Raw genomic sequence first — 21,214 nt, 5'->3', positions numbered from 1 at the left:
GAAGACAGGACAGACCAGGTACAGATAGCTCTAGTGGGGGTGGGGGAATACTAAAAGGTAGAAACAAACAATGGGTGGAAACACATTTAAAAATAATGGAAATAGGTGGGAAAAGAAAAATCTATATAAATTATTAGAAAAAACAAAAAGGAGGGGGAAGAAACGGGAAGGGGGTGGGGATGGAGGAGAGAGTTCAAGATCTAAAATTGTTGAACTCAATATTCAGTCCGGAAGGCTGTAAAGTGCCTAGTCGGAAGATGAGGTGCTGTTCCTCCAGTTTGCGTTGAGCTTCACTGGAACAATGCAGCAAGCCAAGGACAGACATGTGGGCAAGAGAGCAGGGTGGAGTGTTGAAATGGCAAGCAACAGGGAGGTCTGGGTAATGCTTGCGGACAGACCGAAGGTGTTCTGCAAAGTGGTCACCCACTCTGCGTTTGGTCTCTCCAATGTAGAGGAAACCGCATTGGGAGGCACCCCCACTAGAGCTATCTGTACCTTATCTGTCCTGTCTTCTACTCTTAATTAGCACATTCCTTTAGATAATACCACCACCTTCAACACCTCTTTGTTCTTTTGTCTGTGACAGCTTTTGGTTATCTCCACCTATCACTGGCTGCTTGTCCCTACAACCCCCCCCACCCCCCCCGCCCACCCCCCAAACCAGCTTATATTTCACCCCTTTCCTATTTTTACTTAGTTCTGTTGAAGGGTCATGAGGACTCGAAACGTCAACTGTGTTCTCCTCCGCCGATGCTGCCAGACCTGCTGAGTTTTTCCTGGTATTTCTGTTACAATTCAACTCTTGTAGCCTTACTATTCTGGTCTCTCTCCTCTTACCTGTAACTCCAATAACTCAAGTATAGAGGATAGGAACATAGGAACAGGAGTAGGCCATTAGGCCTGTTGATCCTGTATTGTAGCTTTATTGTAGGATTGTTCGGCTGCAAGCCTGCATCCCACCACTATATGGCACAGCATTTTGTAATACAAATATTAGATATTTATTCATTGCTGGCTCTAGATCCATATGTCAGAGATTAATTAATGCAGGGCACTCTTTAAAACTCCTCATAACTGAAATCCTGAGAAACTCCTGGAGGAACCCGCTACAACTGAACTGTGCCCTCCTTCTGTAACGGTTTTCCTATAGATCTGAGGTAACTTTTACTGTAATCGAAATGGTTATTTCTGGTTAGTCACCTTATTATTACAGTGACTTATCACTGCCCAGCACCACCTGTCCTATACCAACGAAACAATGCGGATGCAGGTATAATCCTGATTAGCATTCAGTTTGGCTATGAGTGTGAAATAGGTGAATTTAATACAGTATGTTGCATCTGTCATTGTAGGGCTCAATCAAATCAAACATCATAAAGAGCTTGTCAGCATATATGAGAGAGAGGGTAGTAGGGAGGTTGACGATTATAAACATCAATTTGATAGCTGTGTGCTAGATTTAGCCGACTGCAGAATAAGAGATTTGGTTCATCACAAATTCAGGTCACTAGTTAAAGCTGAATAAATAGCTCCAGTTCCTTCTGAGTAGACTAGACCTGGATCTCAAACCCTTATGTTCACTGTTGCCTTGTTGTTTGCTTTTGTTATTTTACTTTTGTTATTTTGCCTCCACTTGACCCTTGCACATCCTGTATGTGTTCTGTACATCCATTTAATCAACTGACTCTCCCCTCACATCCTGCCCCCTAAATGTTGATGAAGTTTGGTTCTAAATGCCAGCTCAGATCCATTTCGTGTGCTACAATTCCGATTATTCACCACTCGTTCTGATCTAGATTTTGAGCAATCTGAAGGGTCCAGTAACGTAACATACTCTGCCCTGTGAGAAGATTATGAAGTATTGTGTTAATATATCATTAGGAGGCCTTATGGCACAGTGAGCATCCCTGCCTCTGAGCCAGAAGCTCCAGGTTCATGTCCCACTCCAGAACTTGATGACCAAGGAAGTTATGTGCATAATGTGGCCAAACAGGTTGAGTATCAACTTGTAAACCCTTCCAACAGGGCAGGCAGTAAGAGTGGGAGAAATTCAGCCATGTGATGGAAAGAAGTTAGAGCTTTGACCATCACTATCCATAGCTCCAGGCTACAACATGCGTGTAAAAATGTATGCTGCCACAGCAACTTGGACTCCTTGGGGGGTCAGTTGGCCCAGTTGGCTGGACAGCTGGTGTGGATCAGATTGATGCCTACAGCATGGGTTTTGACCAACGTTCTGGCTGGGCTGGATTCAAGGTCTGCCTGCTTGCCCTACCCCTGGTGGAAGTCCTGGTGCTGTGGGTCAGGCCTACCTTCGGCAGAGAACTCAGGAAAAAGAATATATTGTGTTTTTTTTTTCATTCTTTCACAGGATATGGGTGTTGCTGGCTAGGCCAGCATTTGTTGCCCATTCTTAATTGCCCTTGAGAAGGTGGTGGTGCGTGGTCTTCTTGAACGTTGCAGTCACAATGCTGTTAGTCATGGAGTTCCAGGATTTTGACTGGTCGACAGTGAAGGAACAGTGAAGGTTCCAAGTCAGTATGATGAGTAACTTGGAGGGGAGCTTGCAGGTGATGGTGTTCCCATGCATCTACTGCCCTTGTCCTTCTAGGTGGGAGAGGTCAGGCGTTTGGAAGGTGCTGCCAAAGTAGCCAAGTTGAGTTGCTGCAGTGCATCTTGTAGATGGTACGCACTGCTGCCACTGTGCATCAGTGGTGGAGGGAGTGAATGTTTGTGGATGTGGTGCCAATCAAGCGGGCTGCTTTGTCCTGGATGGTGTCAAACTTCTTGAGTGTTGTGGGAGCTGCACTCTTCCAGGCAAGTGGAGAGTATTCTATCACACTCCTGACTTGTGCCTTGTAGATGGTGGACAGGCTTTGGGGGGTTAGGAGGTGAGTTACCCACTGCAGAATTCCTAGCTTCTGACCTGCTCTTATAGCCACAGTATTTATATGTTTAGTCCAGTTCAGTTTTTGGTCAATGGTAACCCCCAGGATGTTGATAGTAGGGGATTCAGCAATGGTAATGCCATTGAATGTCAGGGGAGATGGTTGGATTATTTCTTGTGCCTGGCAATAACCATCTCCAACTTGTGTGGCACAAATGTTACTTACTTACCACTTATCAGTCCAAGCCTGGATATTGTCCAGGTCTTCCTGCATATGGGCACAGGCTGCTTCTGTATCTGAGGAGTTGCAAATAGTGCTGAATGTTGTGCAATCATCAGCGAACATCCCCACTTCTGACATTATGATGGTTGGAAGGTCATTGATGAAGCAACTGAAGATGCTTGGGCCTAGGAACTCCTGCAGCCATGTCCTGGGATTGAGATAATTGACATCCAATAACCATAACCATCTTCCTTTGTGCAAGGTATAATTGTAACTAGTCGAGAGTATTCCCCCTGATTCCCATTGGCCCCAGTTTTGCTAGGGCTCCTTGATGCCTCTCTTGGTTAAATGCTACCTTGATGTCAAGGGCAGTCACTCTCACCTCAACTCTATAGTACAGTTCAGCTCTTCTGTCCATGGTTGGACCAAAGCTGTAATGAGGTGAGGAGCTGAATGGCCCTGGCAGAACCAAAACTGAGTATCAGAGAGCAGGTTATTGCTGTGTAAGTGCCGTTTGATAGCACTGTCGAGAACACCTTCCATCACTTTGCTGATGATCAAGAGTAGACTGATGGGGCGGTAATTGGCCGGGTTGGATTTGTCCTGCTTTTTGTGACTTGGGCAATTTTGCACATTGCCGGGTAGTTGCCAGTGTTGTAGCTGTATTGGAACAGCTTGGCTGGTGCGCGGCTAGTTCTGGAGCACAAGCCTTCAGTACTATTGCTGGAATATTGTCAGGGACCATAGCCTTTGTAGTATCCAGTGCCTTCAGCCATTTCTTGATGTCACATTGACTGAATAGAATTGACTGAAGACTGGCATCTGGGGACCTCAGGAGGAGGGGCTAAGATAGATCATCCACTTGGCACTTCTGGGTGAAGATGGTTGCAAATGCTTCAGCTTTGTCTTTCGCAATGATGCAAGTGCAAGAGAAACAGTGTGGTCATTTACTGGGAGAGAGTGAGAGAAACAGCGTGGTCATTTACAGGGAACGAGTGCGAGAGGAGTGGGGCCTTTAACAGTGGGAGAAGAGTGTGAGACCATTAAAAAACGCGAGAGGGAAAAGAATGTGGAGAGCAGCTGATTGGTAAGTAGGATTGGCGAGTATTTCTAGTCGTTAAAGTAAGGTCTTTAGTTTGTGTTTAGATCTCTTTTTTTCTCCTTTTCTTAAAGATAGCTTGTTAAGTATAAGATTGATACTGGCGTGTATAAAAAAATTATTATAAAGTGTAAAGAGTGGGGATACTAGAGTAATTAATTAATAAATTGAATAAAATACAATAGCAATGGCAGGCAAGATTTGCTAAATGGCGGCACAGACTCGATGGGCCAAATGACCTAATTCTGCTACTATGTCTTATGGTCTTATGTACTGGTTTCCCCCATTAGTGAGGATGGGGATATTTGTGGAGCCACCTCTTACAGTTAGTTGCTTAAATGTCTACAATGCATTTACAACTTGATGCGGCAGGACTGTAGAGCTTTGATCTGATCAGTAGGTTGTGGGATCACTTGGCTTTGTCTATTGTATGCTGCTACTGCTGTTTGGCACACAAGTAGTCCTGCGTTGTAGCTTCACCAGGTTGACACCTCATTTTCAGGTATGCTTGGTCCTGCTCCTGGCATGCCCTCCTGCACTCTTCACTTAACCAGGGTTGATCCCCTGGCTTAGTGGTAATGAAAGAGTGGGGGATCTGCCGGGTCATGAGGTTACAGATTGTTGAATCCAATTTTGCTGCTGCTGATGGCCCACAGCGCCTCATTGGTGCCCAGTTTTGAGTTGCTACATCTGTTCCATTTAGTGGTAGTGGAGGATATCCTCAATGTGAAGATGAGACTGTATGTTGCTCACTGCTACCATACTATCATGCCTAGATACACCTGAAACAGGTGAATTTGTGAGGAAGAGGTCAGGTAGGCTTTTCCCTCTTGTTGGTTTCTTCACCATCTGCTGCAATCCCAATCTAGTAGCTTTTGTACTTCAGGGCTCAGCCAGAATGGTCAGTAGTTGTGCGACCGAGCCACTCTTGTTGATGGATAAAGGAGTCCCCCACCCAGAGAACGTTCTGTGCCCTTGCCACCCTCAGTGCTTCTTCCAATTGGTCTTCAACATGGATTATCAGATCAGCTGAGCCTGAGAGATCAAAAACTGACTTTTAACTCCTTAATTACCACGATTGAATTAAAAATCTAATGGCAAGCAAAACCTTAAACAAAAATGCTTTTATATTTGTCACTATCCATAAGGCCTGATGATGGACTGAGAGTCTTCAGACCGATCAGGACATGCCCTTAATTGCCCTTTTTGTGTGGCAATCTCGACAGTTATTGCAACATATTTAATTTCCTCAGGCAGGGAGACCTGTGAATTGGAGAGAATTACAGGAAGTATTTTAGTGTCCTAAGATTTAAAAAGTCTCCAGGATTGCAAGCATTGTACTGGTCCTGCTAAGATTGCAAAGTTGTACGGTAATGCATAGTTATTGTATAGGGGTATGTATTTGCAAATTTGTCCTTTCATAAATTATTGCTGTTCGGATTCACCACAAAAACAAGACTTGTGATTTTTCAAATCTGTACAAGTGAGATGTCTCAAACTGAGAACATATTTCCCAATCTTTCATGCTTGCTATTACTGCCCCCACCCTGTTCCCAGTAATGATCGGTCAGATTTCTATAGTATCTGGAAAATAATTACTGAGGGAAAAATATAAACTACTTTTTGAGATCATGGTAGTTTACGGAGGTTTCTCCAAGCCAGTGCCTTTGCCAATCTGCTTTCTTGAAACTTTAACAGGTTAACCTGTTGAGAGAATGTTTGTTTTTCTACATTTCATATAAATTTTCATGTGTTATCCTGGGAAAGAAATTACTATAGGTTGCAATTGTTTGTTGTGATTGAATCTCTAGCACATGGCACTTCAGTGTATCTGTGCACATGAATTTATGCTGCACTTTTTTACTATTCATTAGAATCAATCCTTCTGACAAATACAGGTTCTCTTGAGTGACACACACTTTGTTGTGGGTCTCTTATGTGTACCCCCTCTCTCTCTAACTAAAATACCAAATTCTTTGGAGTCTCTGATTCTTGAGCAGCGTGTCCCTCTGGGATCTATAACTCTCAGTACAGCCAATAGGTCCCTCTTTGGGGTCTGGTGGTTCAGGTACTGGCTCCCTCCATGGGGACTGTGTCTCTTGATACAAGCTCTGGGTTCTTTTTCGGGGTCTGTAGCTCTTAGTAGAAGTGATAGGTCCCTCTTTGGGGTCTGTGGATCTCAGTACAGATACTGGGTCCCTCTGTGAGGACTATTGGTGCTGGCCATGGGTCCCTCTTTGGTGACAGTGGGTGTGAAACTAATTTGCACACCGCAGTTTACAGCGAAGCACACTGGCCACTTCCTGTGCAGCTCAACACAGCCTGAGTGAAATGGAGATGCCCCATTGTGTGCGCCCAAAGATATTGAAAGTGTGAGATTATGGCATATTTGTTGTGAACGGGCTGTTGCAATTCTAGGATATCAAAAAGGTTCAATGCATGTGCAAACAGCATATTCCTTATTCACTCCTGAAACAATAAGTGTTATATAGCACACCCTGTTCTGGGGCTATTTATACAGCCACTCAACAAGTTGCAGCTTTGGTGCTATTGACTTCCTTCTGCTGAGGCAATGTTTGTGGAAGCACTGTGGTGAATTGCTGGAGCGATTTAGAGGTTTTTGCTGATCACCAGGAAGGCAGAAAATAACTTTACCTTTCATGGGTGCGAGGGCAGTATTTGAGCGTCCCTTGCTCTGCAACATGAGCAAGACATGGAGAGGAGGAGGATGAGGGGTGAAGATCTGTGAAAAGGGGACAGGAAGGTAGACTGTTCACAGAAAGCCCTGCCAGAATGGTTGTAGCCTGCTGTGTCCTGCACAACATTGCACTGCAGGGAGGAGTGGAGCTGCAGGGAAAGAAAGGAGTAGAATGACCAGTATCCTCCTGAGGAAGAGCAGGATGAGTCTGATGTGGCCAATATGCTTGCAGTCACTTGTCTGGCTGCCAGAGAAGCTGTGATGACCTCAGCATGCTTTACCTCTGAGTGTGAGGGCATCTGACAGTGGCATCTGAAGTCATGTGTACCCCCCCATCTGTGCCCACCCCCTCAAATACAATTCATTCCAATAGTCAATTATCAAACAGTCACATTCACACTCATAAAACCTGATCAGACCATTCACCTGAAGACTGTTATCTAGAGTGGAGGGGGCTGCAATGAAATAGAGACTGGGAAAATGAGGAGTTCAAATAAAATGTTTCATTCATTGAAATACTTATGGTGTTCTGTTAACATTCATTACAATGCACAACTAAGTGAATCCCCTTATATGATTAATAAATCTTTCTCATCTGCTTTTTCTTACTGCTAAGCGACCCCTGTGGCTTCAGCAGAGCGAGAGGTAGGCTGCTCGTTCCCATGCACGGGGGAGGTGCCTGTGGTGGACACACTCTGGGTTTTGGAGCTCCAGAGGGCCCTGTCAAAGACTTCCCCATCTGAAGCTATGTTGGGGCAGACTCGGTCATCAGGGCAGGAAACAGCATGAGCTGCTCTATTGGGGGCATCGGTAGGCAAGGGATGAGGAATGAGCAGAGTCTCCATTGCCATGTGCCCTTTCTCCATCCTTTCTCTGGACCAGCTGCATATCCCTACTAGCCAAGAGCGGGAGAGCGCTTTGCTGCATTTCATAGAGGCATTGAGCCACTAAGGTGAGGCTTTTCTCCATATGATGTGTGCCTCACTGTGTGACAACCTAACTATCTAGTGCATGACCCACCAAGTTGACTGTATCTGAGCTGGTGGAGGGTGCACATGAGTCATGTGATGGTGCTTTCTCAGAGTGCTAGTTCTCCTTGAGGACTCTTTTTGACCTCTTCCCACAGCAGCTCCTTCACCTCCCTTGAAGAACCTGTAGGAGATCATAGACATGAGTTAGTGCTGAATTGGAGAGAAGATTCAACTCCGACATAATGCAAAACATGGCACTTCAGTTAGTGGTAATTTCAATTCAACATCAGTGAATGTTAAGTGCCAAGTGGCAGTGTGACATCACCAGGTCTGTGAGAGATGCCCATCTCCATCATTGGTGCTAATATCTGTACCATCCTGCTGATCTTCAAGGTGCCCATCTCCAATTGGGTCTGCATGCCTATAGTTGCAGGTTCACCCTGGGCTCTCTGTGTCTGCCTGGAGCTGTGTGCCCTTTTCTTCTGCAATGAGAGGAAGAGAGAGCAACCAGTGTGAGTGGAACATGCATTAAGGATGGAATGAGAACGTTTGTGGAGAGTGATTGTAAGGGTTGGATGAGAGATGGCATTCAGATGAAGGTGAGTGTGAGTCTTAACTGTTTAGGTGGAGATTTGAGGAAATACCTGGAGAGAAATTGAATGTGTGGAACTGTAAGTTGTGTTAGTCAGAGGAGTGCTGTGCAGGAGAATACTAGAAAAGTCATAGAGTGATGGATGCCACTTGAAAGTGGTTTGCCACTTGCCTTTCCAGATGTAGTGAGGTATTAAAGCTTTTCTGACACTGTTACCATGTGCTGGGCACCACATTTCTGTTGTCCACATCCTCCACAAGTTTCAGCCGTGCCTGTTTAGTTTGGGTGGCTGGTCTTTTCCTTCCCCTGGAGAAACAACAAGACCCTTCTTGCCCTCTTGGCCTCCAGCATCACCTCCAGGGCAAGGCCAGAGAACCAAGGGACAGCATCCCTACATCTTCCATCTTCATGCCTCTACAAGGCTTTCCTGCAGCCACCCTGACCCTTCCCAGGATCCTATTCAATCGAGATCCTTCATTGACAGAGTGGGGATTGTCATTAAAACTCTCTCTGTGATTGGCTGGGAAATCTAGAAGCAGGAAACTAATACCATGGCTGAGCGAAAGATCCACAACCGGCCTCCCCACTCCATACGGATCAGTTAGAGTAAAACTTCACCCATCTGAAGGCCTCGGCCTGTGTTGCAGTGGAAGCTAAGACAGCGGCCAGCATGGGTCAGTCAGACAGTTCTGTCGCGGATGTGCCGACCACTTCCATGGTGGAAAGGATGGATTTCAAGTTCTGCATGATGCTCTGTACCACGTGCAGCCAGACTCAATGCTCTTAGCCAGTGAGTAGAGGCTGTGTGGCAGGCCTGCCAATGCACCAAACATTTTGTAAAGAGCCTATTTTTTATTTTTCTTGGACTGTGGTTTTAAAATTGGACTGTGGCTTTTAAAAACGGCAGTTGAAAGACATGTTCACTGGAGCAGGATGAGGAATATCTACAATATTGCTCTCCTGGAACATAGGGTGCCATGAGAGAACAGGATGGTGCCGGAAAGGGGTTTTGGACTAAGGGGAACAGCCTGATGACAGCATTTTAATTGGCTCCTGACCAGGTGACCAAGGTTGTGTTTGTTAACAGTGCAGGCAGAACAGCTCCTAGCCTGCAAAGAGGGAAGACCTGAAACCTCTCTCCTGTGTTTGTAAGATTCCAGCAATTCTGCTATAATAGCTAACTGGCGATCCCGCACAACTCTGTAACCTGCTTCCTCTGAAAACCCCTGTCAAGAGGCAAAGGGGAAAAAATTACCAGTAGAGACATTGAAAAGCAAGTTTTTCAACCGGTGAACCACAGACTGAAAGTGCTGGGAGACCACCTCATGTCATCAACAACGAACTGCAAGGAATTTGGAAAACATCAATTAAAATCAACCTAACTAATCCTGTACTCCAGATTGGTGCTATTGAACTGTTTTATCTCACCCTTAAAATCTATGTTGTGTTTGTTTGTGTGAGTGTGTGAGGGTATGTGTAGAGGGATTTAAGAAGGGGTAGAATTTAAGTTATTGAGTTAGAAGTTAGCAGTTCATATTTCTTTCTTTTGCCACTAGTTAAAGACAATTTGTTCAATAAACAGTTATTTATTTATTAAGTTTAACCTAAATTAAACAGTTAGGTAAAATTGGGGCAATCTGGTGGTTTGGTCAAACTTTTCACATTTGTGGCGGCTTGGGGAACAATGGGGTTTGATATTACAGTGCACTATCCCCAGTGAGTTGGGACAATTTCGGTATGCATCACCATCAACATTTTCCTGTAATCTGCCCTGACAAAGTCTCCATCTGGGTCCCTGCAGCAGAACTCATGTGCGATCTCAGCCTTTGGAGAGTTTGCACATGAACTGATCTATGCCCACCTTGTCCTGGCTGCAGCCCAGTGACTCATCACATGCAAATCCTGCCTCCCTGTCAGCCTCTAAGGCAATGTCAGTGTCAGAGCTGGTGTCTGAGAGTGGAAAGTCAACTGATGATGCTTCATCATGAGGCTGCAGTACCTGACCAGGTAACAGTTCTTGTATCTGAAAGCACAAAAGGGTAAGGATGAGGGAGGGCAGGGAAGGGGCAGAAAGCGGGATGTTCATGACAGTCACTTCATCTGGAGTTTCCATTTCATAGAACCTTTCAGGATGAGGGTGAGGAGTGAGTGGAGAAGGTGCGCAAGGCAGCAACTTATTATCATCTTTGATGCACTTGGCAGTGCCACTGACTCTGTAGCACTGGCCTCAATAATTCTATGCACCATCCCCTCCAGGGCACTGACTGAGGCGATGCAGGTGTGCTGGTCCTCCGCTGGTCCTCTGGAGCTTCCTCCTGTTGCAAGAAAGAAGGCAGAATATCAGTGATGGAGAGTCAGTGTGGTTGGGTGATGTGCCTGCCACAGCTGAATAGCTGTCAGTTTGTGGAGGTGTGTAGAGATATGTGGGACTGTTGTGATTGGAAGATGTGCATGCAGATGTGCATGAGCGTGTGTGTGTGTGTGCGCACGTGTTGTAGTGTAGAGATGTTCGGGGTGAGCCTGAACGTTGGGATGTGCTGCTGTGTGAGTGACGGGAGTGTGGTGTGTTGGCAGTTGGATTGGACATGTGATGTGCAGATGTATTCACTCGCCTTAACATCAGAGTGAGGTCATTAGACTCTTTTTGGCCCTGCTGCCATTTTCTGGGAGCCACACTCGGGCATTAACCACCCTTATAATGTGCTCCTGTTCCCTGTGAAGGCTCATACTCGATGTCTTCCTGTCCCCTGGTGGAATATGGCCTCCTCCCTGCCCTCGCCACCTTTCTGACCAGGGCGGCATCACTAAAGTGGGGAAACTTTCCCTGGCATGTTGTGAATTCCTCCTTGTCCTTTAGTGCTCCAATGTGATTATCCAGTTTGCTGCAAGTTTCCTTTTATAGGGACCGTGCCTTTTAAGAAAAAGGAGCACGTGCTTTCTTCAGAACGCTACTTGGCCCCTCGCAGCGCACACAGAATGTCGGCAGCACAGTGGAAACCAACTCAGCATGAGGGTTGCTCATGGTAAGGAGTATGGGTCAAGGGTAAGGAATATGAGATGGGCACGCATGTTTTATGTGCTGCTCACCTCATTTCTAACCAGAAGCAAATCGTGGCCGTCCTTCTCAAATATTGGAACGAAAGGATTTCTAGCCCAGTAACTTTCGGGTACAGGTGATGAGTCACTCTTTGGGATCTGTGGCTGTCCCATAGGCTGTGGGCCTCTATGGAGGAGAGATGCTTGCAAGTGCAAGCTGTGATTTCTAAAAGTTTCTAATGAGCTGTTGCACTGTTCTGTCTGCTGGCCAGCAATTCACTGCCTGTGTAGGTGGTTAAAACCTGCCGTAAGGCATTTTCGCTCCAGTCTGATTTGTGACTAACCACTGTTCCCCAGGTAGTTGGCTGGATTTTCTAAAGTAAAACTTAAAACGATAATTCAGTGACGCCACATTGTTACGCTAATATGTCAGGCCCATGTAATTTTATATCTCAAGCCATCCTCAGGCACTCTTTGCCACAAAATACTGGTAAGCCGATACAGACATATGCTATACAGATACTCAGAAAACAATTACCACAACAGGTTCTCCCCCGTGAAGTTGCAATGTTCTGAAAATTAAATCCTTCCTATTGATGTGTTTTTGGTTATCAAAGTGGAACAGCACCTGTGATCATTTTCTCTCCCTTGGCTAATGACTAATGCCAGTTTAGAACAGTGAGGCTCATTTCGGGCTATTGATAAATCTGGGCAGTGTATATATTTGTGAGTCAGTTGATCCATAAGCCTTAATATTTACGGGTAGCTGGGATGGGAGTGTGAGAGTGCAGTTGAAATCCCATGAATGTGGAGGTCTTGCCTGTTAGTAAAGTCCAAGCCAGTTCTTTACCGAGTTTATTGACTTTGTTCAGTCTCACAGCTCTCCCCTCACACCCAGTGTTCCCTATTTATAAGTGCTCAAACTCTTTTGAGTTATCAACAGTCACAGATTGCAACTCTTTCGAGTACAATCACAGTTCTTGGTTTTCCGGGAGTGGGTCATGAACCCACAACCCTCTGATTCAAAGGCGAGGGTGCTATGAACTGAGCCACAGCTGACACCTCCTTTATAAGTGCTCAATGTGTTCAATGTATTTAATTAAACAATGCCCATCACCTGTATACCCTTAAATTATAATTAACATAACATTAACACTGCCAAATTTAACATTTCTAATTGTTTGGATATCATGTTCTCTTCCATAAGGAATATGAGTAAGTTATGGAATAAAGAAGAATTTGAATAAACAAGCATATTTCTTCTGTCCATGTTGAACAACTGTATGTCAGACACTCTACTTCACCTTTTTACTTCCTTGAGAAAAGTTTTCGTATAAACACTCCCAAAACTTCAAATGTAAAGAGTAAATATTCGGAATTCCTTCCCTTATCATTCCTCTGTTTATCTCTGCCCCATGCCTCTCAAAGAGTAGTTCATGGAAAAGTGCAATGAATCAGTACACTGCCCTTTCACCACTAGAGCTGACACTTACAGAGGAAAAGAGCCTGGAAGCGCAGTGAATTTGAGAAGTCTCCACCCAGTTCTGGTGAGAATTGCTCTGCAATGTAGAGCTTCCCCCTAAATTACATTCGGACCTCATGAGGAAGGTTGGGGGTTTGAAATTGTCACATTGCTGCAGCAGGCACCAAAACTGGGGTTATAGCATGTTATTAGAGCAGGATAGTGGTGGCTTTATTCTGTATGTAACCACTGATGCACCTGACCTGGGAGTACTTGATACTGAATCTCAGTGCCTAATAAAGAACACATTCTATCTCCTGTCACCTGGGCCTTTCATTTGAGCATAAAAATTCACCAAAAAGAACTGGATGGTATCAGCCCTTTGTTACAATCCCAGTAGAGACCATTAATGTTTAAAGAGAAATTCTAAAATACCCAGTGATTTACTGAAAGAATCACGGCACAAGATTACATATTTTTAAACAAAACCAAACTTTATTGTATATATATTTTAAAAATGCAAACACTATTAACTTAACGCTATAATTTGTCAAGACTTAGAGACTAAACCCAGTTTCCTTTTTATTTCCTAATTCCACCCAAGAGATCCCATATATTATGAGATCTGAAGGGCTCATTCGCTTCTACTCCTGGAACCAAACCAAATATGCCACAGCTCTCCGGAATTCACTTTCATTTCTCCTTGTTATTCACCGCTATACAAGATTTCATGGCTTTTGGCTAAGCAACCATCCAACTTTCCTTTAAAACCTCATGACTGTGGAATTCTCAGTTCAAGCTTGGCCTCGCTGCCTTATTGCTTAATGATTCAAAAAAAAAACCAGAAAGACCCCAGGGCTTCTAATAGCCTTCTGCTCCTTGTCCTGGCTTTGGACAGACACAGACAGCTTTCTCTCAGTCTGCTTCCAAAGCTCATGTACAGCTCTTGGTCCCTCAGCTTCTTTACAGTTCCTGGCAGACTCTACCTCTCTCTGCCTGTTTGCAGGTTAAACTGGTTTTCACCATGAGGGTTACTGTAGGTTGTTTCCCCTAGCTCCAAGCTAGGCAAATCTTCCAGCCTTATTTCCCTTCATGAACACTGTCTCTAAACTGTGCACAAGCTCCCACCTGCATTCCGCACAATGAACGATGAAGTTAGTATTTTCTCTGTTTAAGGTGCAGGCCTGACTAACATTTATCTCTTTTGCTCCCTTGACTTTCAATGAGCTGCAAGACCAAAGCTGCAACTAGCCCTGTGTGTGACATTCCTGGGTTTATGGAAAAGCCTGTAATTTGATCCCAAAAATGGCTTCGCCTATCCCCTTCTCCATGGCAATGGAAAATACCATAGCCCTATCTCCTAGTAGAAATGTTAATTAACTATCTCTGACCACACCAGCCTTTCCTCTTAGAACCCAAAGGAGCAGGTTTCAGCACAGTTATTTACAACCTTAATACCAGTAGCATCTTATTATGGGTTTCAGGAGACTAAGTCATTTGATTATGGACATAGCCACAGCTGTGATTGTCCTCAAATGTAAATATCAGTCACCTCCCTTTCAGTAACAACTTGAGTCTACCCTTGGATCCTTACTAATTTGCTCTTAGATTTTACAGTCAGGTATACTCCAGCACAGATCACGTGATCCCTCTCATTTACCCTAAATTTAAAGATAACCTCCCAAATTATAACCCTCTTGTAAATCAAAAGACCTAATCCTAAAGCATAACAATCGAATAAACTTCACCATTGTAACACCTTGCCCCAAGTCCTTTTCACTCCTCTCTTAACTTGCTGGTCACAATTGTCATTTTTAAAGGCAGGCTGTCCAATATAACATACAATTTTCTTCATGTGGTCTTACAGTGATGTATAAAAGGTTAGACCCATCATCAGCCAGCCCTGTTTCCCTGATTATTTGATCATGGTGTTTGGTTAGCTTTGTTGATAATTGCACATTGCCTGCAAACTTGCAGTGTTCAGTAATCACAACCATACCTCATTTCTTTTTTCCCACCTTTGCATTAGGTGCACTGCTTTATTATAGGCATCAACTGACAATTTTATTCTTTCAGTCCAACACTTACCTGTATTGGTATTTTATAGTATTCATTGCTTTATTACAGCTGACTAATTATTGATATTTTTGGTTAATTCAAAATCGATTCATTTTGGATGTTTGCTGTGTCTTTAAAAGTAAATGGGCTAGGTGTCCTTTAATAGGAAAATATTACTGGCGTATTCTCAGTGGTTACCCCACTATCTATCACCTGCTTAATTGGTTAAGATCTCCTTGAATAGAAATGCGAGTTCTTCTCTTTTTTAATCTCTCTTATAATTAACAACAGATCACACAACTTTTTTTCATCAAGAAGGCTTCTCATTCCCCTCAGACACTTGCTGAGTTTGTGGGGTATCCACGATTGAACCAGTCTGCCTACAAAGACCTTCCGTATCTTTCATCTGCATGATGAGAAGTTGAGGAATGAATTGGAAACCCGTCCACAAGCCCAGTCTATTACTGGACAACCAAAAACAGGCTCTCTCCTGGAATTAATGTATCATGCACAATTTAGTGCATTTAAAAGTGGGCTCAACTGGTGTGATATTCCAAATGGCAGTGTTTAATAATACTGCAAACAGGGCCGGGATCAGGTTCTGTGTCAGAGTAGCTTTGAAGCATTTTGGGAACATGTAGGACTGTGGAGGGCAGATGTGAAAGTTGCAGTGAGAAGGCTGAGTGCTTTGTTGTGCTGACTGATAATTTTGATGTCTGTTAAAGCTATAATTCGTATACCCCACTCCTTTGGCTGAATATTCATATATAGGTTACATTGTAGTGCTGAGTTGGCTGATGGATTACAGGTCATCTTGGGTGCTTTCAAGTGAACAATGCAAAGTTCTGCCAAAGGGTCATGAAGACTCGAAACGTTAACTGATTTCTTCTCCACAGATGCTGCCAGACCTGCTGAGTTTTTCCAGGTAATTCTGTTTTTGTAATGCAAATTTACATTCCATCAGATAATTGTGTGTCCTCATTAGGAATGGCCGGTGAGAGCTGTGTGCCTCCACAACTGGGATGTTGGGAAGAGGACAGTGCCCCACCCATGTCAAGGCAGTTTATTGAGACAAAAACAAAAAACTACTGCGGATGCTGGAAATCCAAAACAAAAACAAAAACAGAATTACCTGGAAAAACTCAGCAGGTCGGCAGCATCGGTGGAGAAGAAAAGAGTTGACGTTTCGAGTCCAATGACCCTTCAACAGAACAGTTCTGTTGAAGGGTCATTGGACTCGAAACGTCAACTCTTTTCTTCTCCGATGCTGCCAGACCTGCTGAGTTTTTCCAGGTAATTCTGTTTGAGTTTATTGAGACCACCACCCGCTTTCCCCACAACTGGAATTATTGCAGTTTAATCACCATTCACCTAGGAAAGCGAAGTGAAGGTGATATATGTGTAGATTTTGCTCATCCTTATGATTTCATGAACATTATTATTGGGATATTCAGTAGGATATTCAACCTTTTGAGCCTGGCTCCTCCATTCAATTAGATCATGGCTGATCCCTGCCTCAACTCCGTTTATTTGCCATATAGCTCCACCTTGCTTGATATCCTTACTGAAGAATCACTTGACCCAGCATCCATGGCTTTATGGGGCTGAGCATTCCAGATTTCTACAATCGTTTAGAAAAAGTGTTTCCTCTTAAATGACCTAGTTTTCATTTAAAGATTATGCCTCCTTATGCTTGATTTTCCCCTAATTCAGGCATCAGGCTCCATTACCCCTCCTTTAATGTGACTTTCAGTATCATGCCACTTTACTCTTACATTTGGTTGTGCTTTATAAAGTGTTGTACCGTTGGGGATCCTTACCTGCCAATTGATTAAACCAGTGAGTACAATTATTTCAAAACATCTCATTAATCATACAACATGATGTCTTTCATTTTGAAACACTGCAAGCTAATAGCTGGGACTAAATTAATCATCCTCCAGTATTAAATGATACCAGAAATGTTTAAAAGGTCACAAGACACACAGCCCTTCTGGGTCACAGTTTTCATCCAGCTTGCTGTGTTGGCCAATCTCCTTGATGACAACAGGGATCCTGTAACTGCATTTGGTGCCTCTGGGCTAATGGATACCAGATCAAGCAGCCTGCAGATGCTCATTGTTCAAATATAAAGAATGGCCATTTGGATAAGGCATTGGAGAGTAATGAGCCATGCATAAACGTACCTCAGCAGAGGAGAAAAATAAAGGGGGAGTAAAGAATAGATTGTGAGATTACAAGAAGCGTCGTCAAGCAAAACGATTCTGCTGGGAATGGGTACGTTATAATCCTTGTCCTGACAATGAAGTGGTTATGTCAGCAGAACTAAGAAATAATCATTGATCTATGTGCTGACTTTCAACACTTTGTGTGTTACTGTGATGTTAACAAACGTCCTTGTCTTCTATGCTATGGGGTCTATTCATTCCCCAACTTCAGCCAAGGACAGACAGGTGGGCAAGAGAGCAGGGTGGAGTGTTAAAACGGCAAGCGACAGGGAGGTCTGGGTCTTCCTTGCAGACAGACCGCAGGTGTTCTGCAAAGCGGTCGCCCAGCCTGCGCTTGGTCTCTCCAATGTAGAGGAGGCCGCATTGGGAGCAACGAATGCAGTAGACTAAGTTAGGGGAAATGCAAGTGAAATGCTGCTTCACTTGAAAGGAGTGTTTGGGCCCTTGGACGGTGAGGAGAGAGGAAGTGAAGGGGCAGGTGTTGCACCTTCTGCGTGGGCATGGGGAGGTGCCATAGGTGGGGGTTGAGGAGTAGGGGGTGATGGAGGAGTGGTCCAGGGTGTCCCGGAGGGAACGATCCCTACGGAATGCCGCCGGGGGGGTGAAGGGAAGATGTGTTTGGTGGTGGCATCATGCTGGAGTTGGTGGAAATGGCGCAGGATGATCCTTTGAATGCGGAGGCTGGTGGGATGATAAGTGAGGACAAGGGGGACCCTATCATGTTTCTGGGAGGGAGGAGAAGGCGTGAGGGAGGATGCGCGGGAGATGGGCCGGACACGGTCGAGGGCTGTGGGTGGAAAACGTCGGTTAAGGAAGAAGGAGGACATGTCAGAGGAACTGTTTTTGAAGGTAGCGTCATCAGAACAGATGCGACGGAGGCGAAGGAACTGAGAGAATGGGATGGAGTCCTTACAGGAAGCGGGGTGTGAGGAGCTGTAGTCGAGGTAGCTGTGGGAGTTGGTAGGCTTGTAATGGATATTGGTGGACAGTCTATCATCAGAAATTGAGACAGAGAGGTCAAGGAAGGGAAGGGAAGTGACAGAGATGGACCATGTGAAAATGATGGAGGGGTGGAGATTGGAAGCAAAATTAATAAATTTTTCCAGGTCCAGACGAGAGCATGAAGCAGCACCGAAGTAATCATCGATGTACCGGAGAAAGAGTTGTGGGAGGGGGCCGGAGTAGGACTGGAACAAGGAATGTTCCACATACCCCATAAAGAGACAGGCATAGCTGGGGCCCATGCGGGTACCCATAGCCACACCTTTTATTTGGAGGAAGTGAGAGGAGTTAAAGGAGAAATTGTTCAGTGTGAGAACAAGTTCAGCCAGACGGAGGAGAGTAGTGGTGGATGGGGATTGTTCGGGCCTCTGTTCAAGGAAGAAGCTAAGGGCCCTCAGACCATCCTGGTGGGGGATGGAGGTGTAGAGGGATTGGACGTCCATGGTGAAGAGGAAGCGGTTGGGGCCAGGGAACTGGAAATTGTTGATGTGACGTAAGGTGTCAGAGGAATCACGGATGTAGGTGGGAAGGGACTGGACAAGGGGAGAGAGAAGGGAGTCAAGATAACGAGAAATGAGTTCCATGGGGCACGAACAGGCTGACATGATCGGTCTGCCGGGACAGTTCTGTTTGTGGATTTTGGGTAGGAGGTAGCAGCGGGCCGTCCGAGGTTGGGCGACTATCAGGTTGGAAGCTGTGAGAGGAAGATCTCCAGAGGAGATGAGGTCAGTGACAGTCCTGGAAACAATGGCTTGATGTTCAGTGGTGGGGTAGGAGGAAGTGTCTGCGAGTTGACGCTCAGCCTCCGCGAGGTAGAGGTCAGTGCGCCAGACAACAACAGCACCACCCTTGTCAGTGGGTTTGATGACAATGTTGGGGTTGGACCTGAGAGACCGTTGGACCGTTCTTACTCTGTTGTTTCAGGGGTCATTTGTAAGGACTTACTCACTCATCATTATGACGCTAAACCCATATGCTTCTTCTCACTATTGGATTAGACATCCCTTCTGAAAGCTTCAAATTAGTCCACATTTATTATGCTAGCTGCTAATGTACAGCATAAGATTGTGGTTATAAATGTGAAGTATTTACTCAAATTTAGTTTAGAATTAGCCTAGCCTAGTGCAAAGAACTTCTCTGCAATAATTTCATTAATCCTAAGAGATTGATGAAGTTAGCCAGCGTGCCTATGGAAATTCGATTCTGTGGTTTTGTAGGTTTACAGTTTAAGGACATGAAATCTAATCTGTGGCAAGCTAAAGGTTAAATTTTAAGTGTTATCTTGGCTCAGTTGGTAGCACTCTTACTTCTGAGTCAGAAGGTCATGTGTTCAAGCCTCACCCTTGGGCTTGAGCTCAGTGTCTGGGCTGGCACTTCAGTGCAGAACTGCATTGTAGAGGCATCGCCTTTGGATCTGATGTTAACTGCTGCTGAATTTGCCTACATACCAACAGTGAGTGCACAGCAAAAATAATCCATTACCTGCAGAGATTTTGGAATGTGAAAGCATCGAAGGTAAGTTTGTTTTTCTTTAGATCAATGTTCCTTCTTTTTCTTATTTCCAAGAAGACTGATTTTGCTCCCTTAGTCTCCTTTCATTGGTTACTGATTTTGAAGAACTAGTGTAGTAGGATTTTCTGGTGTACCCCTTTTGGAGAAACCAGTGTAGCAGCGTACTCATATTAATGCTTCATAGAGTTAACTCTAAAAACCTTGAGCTTCTGTCTATAGATATATTTGTACACGTGAACCTTCTGTAATTGCTATCATACAGTATGAATATACTTTCTAACATTTGTTCATTGAGTGCAATGTTGCTCTCTAGCTGTATTTTATTCATTGTGTCCCTTGTCATGTAATCAATTATTCACGTTTGCAGTTTTTAGCACGGACTTGCATCATCTATTTAATATTGCATGTTATTTTCTTCCTTGCTTACCCTGTTGCAAAGTTTATTGAGTGAAGTCTGGAATATAATGTTAATAAGTGTGAAATTATCCATTTTGGTAGAAAAAACAGAAAGGCAGAGTATTTCTTAAATGGTGAGAGGCCAGGAAGTTTTGTTGTCCAAAGGGACTTGGATGTCCTTTTTCATGAGTCGCTAAAAGCCTGCATGCAGATGCAGCAAGCAATTAGGAAGGCAAATGCTATGTTAGCCTTCATGACAAGGGGATTTGAGTACAGGAGTAAAGATGTCTTTATTGCAATTGCATAGAGCCTTGGTGAGAAGGCACCTGGAGTATTGTACAGCTTCGGTCTCCTTATCTAAGGAAGGATGTACTTGCCATAGAGGGAGTGCAATGGAGGTTCAACAGACTGATGCCTGGGATGGTGGGATTGTCCAATGAGGAGAGAGTGAGGGAACTGGGCCTATATTCTCTACGGTTTATGAGAGGTGATCTCATTGAAACTTATAAAATTCTTACAGGGAGTGACAGGGTAGATGTAGATAGGATATTTCCCTTGGCTGGTGAATCTAGAACCAGAGGACACAGTCTCAGAATAAGGGGCAGGCCATTTAAGACTGAGATGAAGAGGAATTTCTTCACTCAGAGGGTGGTGAATCTTTGGAATTCTCTACCCCAGAGAGCTGTGGGAGTTCAATCATTGAGCATGTCCAAACTAGAAATCGATAGTTTTCTGGATACTAACGACATCAGGGGATATGGAGATAGCGCGGGGAAGTGGCCTTGAGGTAGATGATCAGCCATGATCTGATTAAATGGCAGAGCAGACTCGACAGGCCAAATGGTCTACTCCTGCTCCTATGTTCCAATGTTGGAATCTGCTGCTTTACTGAGTAGGATTGTAGTCAGGATTTTTGGAGAAGAAAAAATCTTGTTTCCTAATGGAGGTGCTCAGTTGCAAGGGAGTGTGAGAGAGATCGCAGGAGCTCCTGAGAAAACCATGGAAACGGGCTGATCTTTTCCTACAGCATTTCACTGGAAATTCCCTCTA

At 44.5% G+C, this 21,214-nt stretch overlaps 1 protein-coding gene across 1 annotated transcript in view; it reads left to right on the top strand.

Moving 5' to 3' along the window:
* LOC144687104 (BICD family-like cargo adapter 1) overlaps positions 1-21,214 on the top strand; it is a 78,413-nt gene that overhangs the window by 17,578 nt on the left and 39,621 nt on the right. The window lies entirely within an intron of this gene.

This window comes from Cetorhinus maximus, chromosome 12 (genome assembly GCF_964194155.1).
Source record: "Cetorhinus maximus chromosome 12, sCetMax3.hap1.1, whole genome shotgun sequence".
In the NCBI taxonomy this organism is placed as follows: domain Eukaryota; kingdom Metazoa; phylum Chordata; class Chondrichthyes; order Lamniformes; family Cetorhinidae; genus Cetorhinus; species Cetorhinus maximus.
The sequence above is the reverse complement of the archived record's forward strand: the minus strand, read 5'-3'. Positions and strand labels throughout refer to the sequence as shown.